General features: G+C 41.1%; 1 long non-coding RNA gene across 50 annotated transcripts in view; it reads left to right on the top strand.

The window, feature by feature from the left end:
• The first annotated feature begins 297 nt into the window (after window positions 1–297).
• Window positions 298–10,520, top strand: part of LOC147371147 (uncharacterized) — a 552,664-nt gene continuing 542,441 nt past the window's right edge. For 7 of the 50 annotated variants that reach the window (XR_015165914.1, XR_015165912.1, XR_015165911.1 and 4 more), the window contains exon 1: window positions 301–608. This is a non-coding gene — a long non-coding RNA (uncharacterized LOC147371147). Of the gene's footprint in view, window positions 609–10,520 lie in introns of all 50 variants that reach the window. The other 43 variants (XR_015165883.1, XR_015165882.1, XR_015165913.1 and 40 more) reach the window with 13 other exon arrangements.

The raw sequence follows: 10,520 nt of genomic DNA, 5'->3' as shown, positions 1-10,520 counted from the left end.
GTTCCAATGGTGTGCAAGGAGTAAAAATTAATAAACAGAGACTTCAATTAAAATAGAGTCAGGAGGCCAGAAGGGGAAGCTCTCATACTCTATGCTGCTGCTGTTGCTAAGTCGCTTCAGTCGTGTCCGACTCTGTTGGACCCCATAGACGGCAGCCCACCAGGCTCCCCCGTCCCTGAGATTCTTCAAGTAAGAACACTGGAGTGGGCTGCCATTTCCTCCTCCAACCTCATACTCTATGAGGATAGTGGAACCCAACGGGAAGGAAAACCACGTCCCCTTGTTGCCTGGCAAGAGCTCAACCAATGAGAGACTCTCACAATTCAGCCAATGAGAAGCCCCTATACTTCGAACTCTCAACTCTTCAGTGGACTCTTGTTTCTCATAAACCTGGCAACTTTCTTTACCTCTCTTTAAAAGAGTTCTCCTTTCTTTGTTGTGGTGGCTCACCATGGTTACAGACCCCAAATTTCAAATCCTTGTTGATTCCAATTAAGCCCATTTTTGCTGGAGAAATAACTGGTAATCTGTGTTAGTTAAACATTTTGGCGGTCCACATGGGGATCCAGAGAAGGCTCCTGTTGACTTCCAGGCTGGTAAGCAAACAGGTATAGTACTTACACTGAGCATATTTTTGCACAAAGCTTTTGTCAAAGATCCTGGCGTTTTGGAGTAAGCCTATCTCCTGTTTTTCAGCCTCTTTCCTCTTTGTGTTTTGAAGCTCTTCAGATTTTATTTCGAATCTATTTTCAGGTGTCACCGATTCTGATTAAGGCCTTGCTCTGTATAAAAGTACTCATTTGGTGCTTTAGGAAAAAATAGGCAGTTCCAACTGAAACTGTGTTAGCCTTCAGCTTGATTCCTTTTGAAACAGGAGTTATTCCTCCTGAAATTGGCTAGCCTTCAGCCTGTTTCTTGTGGAACATGGGCTATTTCATTGGAACTGTGTCGGTTCAACCTTCAGCCTGATTTTTTTTTTTTTTTTTGCAGTAGCGGCTGTTCTCTTGGATCTGTGCTTGTTTAGCCTTTGTCCTCACTCCCTTGGGATTAGGCTAGTTGATTAGAACTGTGCTGTGCAGCCTTTAGCTTGGCTTTTTTGGGACCAGACGGTTTCCTTGGGACTGACTGGTATTAGGCCTGTAGGCTATTTGAACTGTTTGATCTGTTTAGACTGTTAGAAAATTCTTTAACTTTAGAGAAAAACTTCTGAGAAATGAGATTCCAGTTATTTAAATGTTCTGAGCATACCATCCCCTTCAGGGACCCTGGCCAATTTTATGTTTAAAAACCATGACCCTTCCTCACATGCGTTTGGTTAGGATTGACCTAACCAAAAGCAATTTAGAACACCATTGGCCATTATGGGGAACTGTTGAAACACCCAAACTTACTTTTCTTAAAACCAAATTTGATGCTGTAGCTTTAAAATTTCTTAGACTGAACAGAATGCTTATTTTGATTGGTTTTTGAGGCAGGAAGCAGGAGGAGAGGGGGAAAAAAGAGGATGAGATGGTTGGATGGCATCACCGATTCAATGGACATGAGTTTGAGTAAATTCTAGGAGTTGGCGATGGACAGGGAGGCCTGGCGTGCGGCAGTCCATGGGGTTGCAAGGAGTCGGACACGCCTGAGTGACTGAACTGAACGTGAGGCTTCCAAATGTTATCAGGAGCCTAAAATTACCTCTCTGAAAAATAAGATTTTACAATTAACTGAGGCAAACGATTCAAGAAAGGTAAGATGGCTTCTGAAGCCTCAAGCTCCTCTTCCCTGGCTCCTTTTCTCAGGCTCTGCCTCCAGCACCATCTTCTTCCTCTCCCTTGTTTCCTTATGTTCAGGCCCTAACTCCGGTGCCATCTTCCTCCTTCCATTCTACACCACCTACCTCCCCTATATACTCTCAGTTTTCCTGTACTAATTCTCTTGTCAACACCTCCCCGCCCGGCCCCACCCCGCCCCCGTACCCGCCGCCGCCCTTTCTGTGAAACTCTCCCCACTCCTTTTCCTTTAAATTTATTAGAATCTGTCCCTTTAATAGTAAGCTTTCTGAGGATCCAGAGGCTAAACACTTAATTTATTATATTCCTTGGACTAAGGCTGAACTGCAGGTCACAAAGATTTTTCTCAAAGGAATTGAAGATCCTCACAGATTTACTGAGGAATTTAAGATGGTCATTCAAACTCTTCAACTTTATTTCTCTGACTTATATGAGTTAGTTCATGTACTTGTTAATGAAGCCTAGGCCCAGCATTGCATGAAAATGACTAATTAGAAAAGCTTTGAAAGGTCTCTAGAGTCACAACCAGAAACCCAGCCTGTTAACTTTCAGCTTTATGCAATCACTAGGCAGCTTCATCTGGCAATTCCTGGAATTCTCCAAAGCTTGTTGATTGGAACAAAATTCAGGCTTGTACACAAAAATCTGACAAAACTGTCCATAATTGTTACAGTAGACTTCAGAATACTTTTTAGAGAATTCTGGTCTTCCTTCCTTCATTCCACTTGGATAGCTTTTTAATAATAACTCTATTTATTAGTGGTCTCAACTATGGCTTTTCCCTTCCAAAATTGAGAACTAGGCCCACTCCAGATTTAGTTAATCTGGCTAACAAGCTCTGTCATAATCTGAATTAATCCCCTAAAAAGAAGACTGCTAAAATTCTTCAGCTTCATCAAATGAAAGCCCCTTACCTAAAACAAGCAACAGTTAGAACTGGACATGGAACAACAGACTGGTTCCAAAATGGGAAAGGAGTATGTCAAGGCTGTATATTGTCACCCTGCTTATTTAACTTATATGCAGAGTACATCGTGAGAAATGCTGGGCTGGATGAAGCACAAGCTGGAATCAAGATTGCTGGGAGAAATATCAATAACCTCAGATATGCAGATGACACCACTCTTATGGCAGAAAATGAAGAAGAACTAAAGAGCTTCTTGATGAAAGTGAAAGAGGAGAGAGAAAAAGTTGGCCTAAAGCTCAACATTGAGAAAACGAAGATCATGGCATCCAGTCCCATCACTTCATGGCAAATAGATGGGGAAACAGTGGAAACGGTGGCTGACTTTATTTTTTTGGGCTCCAAAATCACTGCAGATGGTGATTGCAGCCTGAAATTAAAAGATGCTTACTCCTTGGAAGGAAAATTATGACCAACCTAGATAGCATATTAAAAAGCAGAGATATTACTTTGCCAACAAAGGTCCATCTAGTCAAGGCTATGGTTTTTCCAGTAGTCATGTATGGATGTGAGAGTTGGACTGTGAAGAAAGCTGAGTGATGAATTGATGCTTTTGAACTGTGGTGTTGGAGAAGACTCTTGAGAGTCCCTTGGACTGCAAGGAGTTCCAGCCAGTCCACCCTAAAGGAGATCAGTCCCGGGTGTTCATTGGAAGGACTGATGTTGAAGCTGAAACTCCAATACTTTGGCCACCTGATGCAAAGAACTGACTCATTGGAAAAGACCCCAATGCTGGGAAAGATTGAGGGCAGGAGGAGAAGGGGATGACAGAGGATGAGATGGCTGGATGGCATCACCAACTCAGTGGACATGAGTTTGGGTAAACTCCGGGAGTTGGTGATGACTGGGAGGCCTGGCATCCTGCGGTTAATGGGGTCGCAGAGAGTCAGACAGGACTGAGTGACTGAACTGAACCCAAACAAAGTCCTTCTGGTTTCTGGTATTATTACAGTGGGCCAGGATATTAGAAAAGGGATTGGTATAAATTTAAGTACAGTTCTTCAAGCACCTTCAGTCCTTGAAGCAGCATTTTTAATACCCTACTCATTCTCAAGACATGCCTCAAAGAACTATTTGGGGCTCTTCCCAGTCCTCCCTCTTAATTGGCTTGCAGGAACATTTCTCCAGATTAAGCGAGACTCTTCCAGACCTAACTGACACACTAGAAACACTTTTGTTGCTCCATCCCACTACCATAAAGAGTTCCTGCCTCGGAGTACTAAAACATTTCAAATAGCGGGGCTGTGCAATGAACCTTAGAAGATTCCTGTCCCTGAGCCTATTTCCTTTTGTTAAGGCCCTTTGATACACACCCCTTTCTCCTTAGTTCCACCGCCCCATTCATTTATTAGGCCAAGACTTCTTAAATAAATATCATGCTAGAATTTCTCTCTCCCAAAAGGAGGAAAAGATTCTAGAATTTGACAATAGTCATCAAAACAGTCAACCAAGGGAATTAAATGACCCTTTAATGTCTTCTGTTTTCTCTGTCTGTGACATTTCCAAAATGTACCTCATTTTGGAAACACTGATCAATTTATCCCTACTGAATCACTTATCACCCTCCTTATGGCCAAAATGTCTAACTGATGTTGGCAAAATCTACAGCATACCTCCCATCAAGATTCAAATAGGTCCCTCAGAACCTCTCTCCAGAAATAATCAATATCCTCTAAGTATATAAGTCTTTAAAGATATAAAGCCCATAATAGAAAATCGCAAGGTCAAGGCCTCATTATCCCTTGTACTAGTCCCTGTAATACTTCTGTTTTGCTGCTGAGAAAACTGAAGGGAATTTTGTTTAGAACCTCTGAGCAATAAGCATTGCTATCCCTTCTCACCCTGCTGTTTCTAACCCTCACACCCCTACTAACACTCCTACCAAAAGCAAAATTTTAACTGTAATTGATGTATGCAGTGCGTTTTTTAGTATTCCAGTTGATGAAGTTAACCGATACTTTGTGCTAACTTGGAGAAAAAAAAATTCACCTGGACAGTAATGCCTCAGGGTTTTACTGAATCTTTTTTTGTTTCCCAGAAATCCTGAAGGCCAACCTGGATAATATAAAATTTCCTAGGGTTTTTACTTTGTTGAGATATGTGGCTGATTTTCTTCTTTGCTCTCCTTCTCAAGCTTTCTCACAGGAAAACAGCATCCCTTTGCAACTTTTAGTCTTAAATGGACATAAGTTCACCAGAGGAAGATTAGTTTGCCCAAACCTGGATTTGATTGATATTTAGAGCATTTTATATCAGAACAAGGGCTATATCTACATTAAGATAGACTTCATGGTGTCTAAAGTTTTCCAAAACCCCAAACTAATTACCAATTGTGATTTTTTTGCTACTTGTTTATTGCTGAAATTGACCAAATCTTACAGCCATAAGATTGGACAATCTGTTGGCCAAATCTTAATCTCTTATGCTAAATCTTTATTTGTTTTACTAAAGAACAAGAACGCTGACCTAATTTTATGGAAAGAACTGGACAACATAACCTGTAAGACTTCCAGAAAGTGGGCATAGAGGGAACATACCTTAATATAATAAATGGTCTATGTGACAGAAAGAGGAGAGTGAAAAAGTTGGCTTAAAGCACAACATTCAGAAAACTAAGATCATGGCATCTGGTCCCATCACTTCGTGGCAAATAGATGGGGAAACAGTGGCTGACTTTATTTTTTGGGCTCCAAAATCACTGCAGATGGTGATTGCAGCCATGAAATTAAAAGACACTTACTCCTTGGAAGGAAAGTTATGACCAACCTAGACAGCATATTAAAAAGCAGAGTCATGACTTTGCCAACAAAAGTCCATCTAGTCAAGGCTATGGTTTTTCCAGTGGTCATGTATGGATGTGAGAGGTGGACTATAAGGAAAGCTGAGCACAGAAGAATTGATGCTTTTGAACTGTGGAGTTGGAAAAGACTTCTTGAGAGTCCCTTGGACTGCAAGGAGATCCAACCAGTCCATCCTAAAGGAAATCAGTCCTGGTTGTTCATTGGAAGGACTGATGTTGAAGCTGAAACTCCAGTATTTTGGCCACCTGATATGAAGAGCTGACTCATTTGAAAGGACCCTGATGTTGGGAAAGATTGAGAGCAGGAGGAGAAGGGGATGACAGAGGATGAGATGGTTGGATGGCATCACCGACTCAATGGACATGAGTTTGGGTAAACTCTGGGAGTTGGAGATGGACAGGGAGGCCTGGCATGCTGCGGTTCACGGGGTCGCAAAGAGTTGGACACAACTGACTGACTGAACTGAACATCAACAGTAAAAAGCAAAATATTTCCCCTAGGATTAGGAACAATACAAGGATGCCCACGCTCATCACATAAACCTGTGATGAGAGGAAAAGGAGAGATGAACCTGAATCAACAGCAATGTGCTGTGCTATCCATGTTTTTCCATGCTTGTTTTCATGGATACACTGGATGCATTTAAAGAGCAGAAGATGAGTGAAGGGTTGAAGCCCCAGGAGAAAAAAATTCCAAAAGATGATCAGCAGAGTCAAATAATGTAGAAAAGTTAACAAAACAAACCAGGGCAGAAAGATGTTCAACCGGATAGGTTGCTTTTGTTGCAAGTAATAGAAAAGTGAATTTAAAATGGCTGGAAAAAATTTTGTCCACACCACCTCTTCAAGAATAGCTTCCTCAGGATTCTGGATCTTTCTCTGAGATTTTCTGGGCTTTGCCATTCTCCTTGTGTTTGATTTATCCTCAGCTTGACTTTTCTCATGACTGCTAAAGGGCACTGGTGTCCCTTTCTGGGAAAGAGAGCATTTAATTTCCTTAACCACTGATTGAAAGTTCTGACCTTTGCTTTCATTGGATTGCTTCTAGACCAGTAGCGGGGGGTGGGGAGGGGGGAGGGGGTGTTTTGTACTATAGAAAGAGAGATGGGATAATTGATTTTTAAAAAAAAATCCCTTTCAAATCTGATGATTAGATAGTGGGAGAAGAGTGGTTTACCATTTGAGAAAAAAACCTCCAGGCTTCATTGTCCTCAGGCCTGGTGTCCTCAGCTAAAAATAATACAGGTTTCCCATGCTATCTGACAGTAGAGAATTCCTATGAAAGCTTTTGTGAGCTGAAGTGGTGCAAAGTGAAGAAGCAATTATTTTAGGACTCATCTTGCTAGTGGATGCACAAAACACATCTCGCTAAGGCACAGATGCTCGCACGCACAGTTCAAAGCTTTGGCAGCTAGAGGCTGAGATACTGAGTGTAGTTCGTTGGGATGGAGCTTGGCAGTACCACTGTGATTTCTTAGGATGCTCACTGCCTTTGTAACAGCTCGCTGCAAAACAAACCCTGAATGCTGTTTTCACTTTTTGTCTCTCTTTTTTGGGGGGGTTTCTTTTGGTTAGCAAAAACAGGTGCTCATGTAGGTCTTTCATAAAAGTGAAGTGGCATAAAGTAAACTTTCCAAAATCAAGGCATACCAGTACCCCTTCTTCCAGTGAAAGTTCTAGGTAGGGCTCTGGATTGGTTCATCTGCCTTTTGTGAACCAATCTCAGAGGACAAGGGGGTGAAATACCTGATTGGAGGACCAAAGTTGTGTGTTTGTAGCTGTAGGGAGATGGGAAGTGTTAGCACCCCCAAACCATATGGGAGTGGTGGTGGAAATGTTTTTAAATTAGATTGAGATGGTATTGCATAGCTCTATAAATTTACTAAAAATCATTGTATACTAATAATGGTCAAATTTTAGACTATGTAAATTATGACTCAATTAAGCTGTTTTAAAAAGCCTGAAAATCACAGATTCACTTATGTGTTTGTCACTAATATATGAAAGTAATAAATTAGTATTCAAGGGATTTAACCTTTCAGTTTTCAAATTCTTTCAATCTTTAATGAGGAAAGTGGGTCTAGAAACATTCAATAAGTGACCTTATCTAAAGAATAAAATATTTACCACTTTGCAGTTTAGAAACTGGCTTCCTAAATGAAAACGTTTTTGAATGCTTAGTCACTCAGTTGTGTCTGACTCTGTTACATTTTGTACTCTAGCTTGCCAGGCTCCTCTGTCCATGGGATTTTCCAGGCAAGAATACTGGAATGGGTTGCTATTTCCTTCTCCAAGGGATCTTCCTGACCCAGGGAGTCTCCTGTGTCTCCTGCATTGTGTGCAGATTTTTTTTTACCACTGAGCCACTGGGGAATGAGTGAAGTTAGAACCCAATGACTGCTTATGAAGAAATAAAAATATTAATAAGAAAACTGAGAGATATTGCATATGATGTGTTTGCCAAAACAGAAAAATTTTAACGATGGCATGATTAAATAAAAATATATCACATGTATCACACATACACAGAGTATGTAATTTATTTTCAAGGGTAATTTTACATTTCTTTACCTCATCTTATTCTATGTGCTCCCGAGGGAGCACTGAATGAAGGATTTGACCACACAATGGCAAAAAGATCATCAAAACCTAATATAAACTATCCAGGAGGGATTGTCGTGAAGTCGCTCAGTCGTGTCCGACTCTTTGTGACCCCATGGACTGTAGCCCACCAGGCTCCTCCATCCATGGAATTTTCTAGGCAAGAGTACTGGAGTGGGTTGCCATTTCTTTTAATTAATATTTTCAAGTATTGCACGTTAGAATTTCCTTTTGGCATTCCTCTCATTATTTTATTGCTCCGATAATCGATATGTCCTTCTCTTCAGTTGAATGAAAAACCTTCTACATCTTACTTTGGGACAAAAATAGGGAAAAATTTTGGCTCTGTTCTGAAAAAGTGCTGTAGCTGAACTGACAACCATGATTTCTATGTTTCTGCTGATTCCTGGGCTGTGTAATGGGAGGCTCTCAGATGAGTTTGAAGGATAAAATTTCCACATAAGAAAATATGACTATTTTTTTCCCCTGTGAGGGTTGGTGCCAGGAAGAGAAGAGCTAAAAGCAGGAGACAGTTGGAGAAATGATCACAGGGCTTTTTAGGAACAAGAATTTAAAATTTTAGTTTTCAGATGTTTATATATCTCCAGAATAAATTCCCTCTACATTCCCCCAAAGTTGACAGAGTCAGGTCTTCTCAAAAGCGTGTATGCAAGTATGTACATAAATTTTTTTTTTTTTTTTAATGGATGGTTGAAGTGATGAGACAGAGAAAATCAGGAAAAGAAGCTGAGTTCCTTTTGTGAACATTTTTGGATTGAAGAGTTAGCAAATGTGAAATGGTAATTCAGTAGCTGCTGCTGCTAAGTCGCTTCAGTCGTGTCCGACTCTGTGTGACCCCATAGATAGCAGCCCAACCAGGCTTCCCCATCCCTGGGATTCTCAAGGCAAGAACACTGGAGTGGGTTGCCATTTCCTTCTCCAATTCAGTAGATGCAATCCAAAAATGATGACAAGACCTTAAACTTCTTGGAAATTCTTAGAGATTTGAGAAAGAGTAAAACTCCTTGTTCCCCTTCATGGATGAACCAAGAACTTCCAGATGTACAAGCTGAGCTTTAAAGAGGCAGAAGAACCAGAGATCAAATTGCCAACATTCGTTAAATCATAGAGAAAGGAAGGGAGTTCCAGGAAAACATCTATTTCTGTTTCATTGACTATGCTAAAGCTTTTGACTGTGTGGATAACAACAGATTGTGAAAAATTGTTAGAGATGGGAATACCAGACTGCCTTACCTGTCTCCTGAGAAACCTGTATTGTGGGTCAAGAAGCAACAGACACGGAGCAACTGACAGGTTCAAAATTGGGAAAGAAGTACAACAAGGCTGTGTATTGTCACTCTGCTTATTTAACTTACATGCAGTGTCAGTTCAGTTCAGTTACTCAGTTGTGTCCAACTCTTTGTGACCCCAAGGAAGCACACCAGGCTTCCCTGTCCATCACCAACTCCTGGAGCTTGCTCAAACTCATGTCCATCGAGTCGGTGATGCCATCCAACCATCTCATCCTCTGTCATCCCCTTCCTCTTTCTTCCTTCAATCTTTCCCAGCATCAAGGTCTTTTCTAATGAGTCAGTTCTTCACATCAAGTGGCCAAAGTATTGGTGCTTCAGCATCAGTCTTTCCAATGAATATTCAGGACTAATTTCCTTTAGGATTGACTGGTTTGATTTCATTGCAGTCTAAGGATGAAAGAGGAGAGTGAAAAAGTTGGCTTGAAACTCAACATTAAAAAAACTACGATCATAGCACCTGGTTCCATCACTTCATGACAAATAGATGGGAAAACAATGGAAACAGTGACAGATTTTATTTTCTTGGGCTCCAAAATCACTGTGAATGGTGACTGCAGCTGTGAAATTAAAAGACACGTGCTCCTTGGAAGGAAAGCCATGACAAACCTAGACGGTGTAATAAAAAGCAGAGACATCACTTTGTTGACAAAGGTCTGTCTAGTCAAAGCTATGGTTTTTCCAGTAGTCATGTACAGATGTGAGTTGGACCATAAAGAAGGCTAAGTGCTGAAGAATTGATGATTTTGAATTGTGATGTTTGAGAATACTCTTGAGAGTCCCTTAGACTTCTCGGAGATCCAACCAGTCAATCATAAAGGAAATCAATCCTGAATATTCGTTGGAAGGACTGATGCTGACGCTGAAGCTCCAATACTTTGGCCACCTAATGTGAAGAGCAGACTCATTGGAAAAGACCCTGATGTTGGGAAAGATTGAGGGCAAGAGGAGAAGGGGGCAACAGAGGATGAGATGGTTGGATGGCATCACTGACTCAATGCACACGAGTTTGAACAAACTCAGGGAGATAGTGAAGGACAGGGAAACCTGGCATGCTGCTGTCTGTG

The sequence above is a fragment of the Bos grunniens genome, chromosome 6 (genome assembly GCF_055505025.1).
Source record: "Bos grunniens cultivar Pamir isolate PY7600 chromosome 6, Bosgru_T2T1.0, whole genome shotgun sequence".
Taxonomy (NCBI): Eukaryota; Metazoa; Chordata; class Mammalia; order Artiodactyla; family Bovidae; genus Bos; species Bos grunniens.
This window is presented reverse-complemented; position numbering and strand designations above follow the sequence as displayed.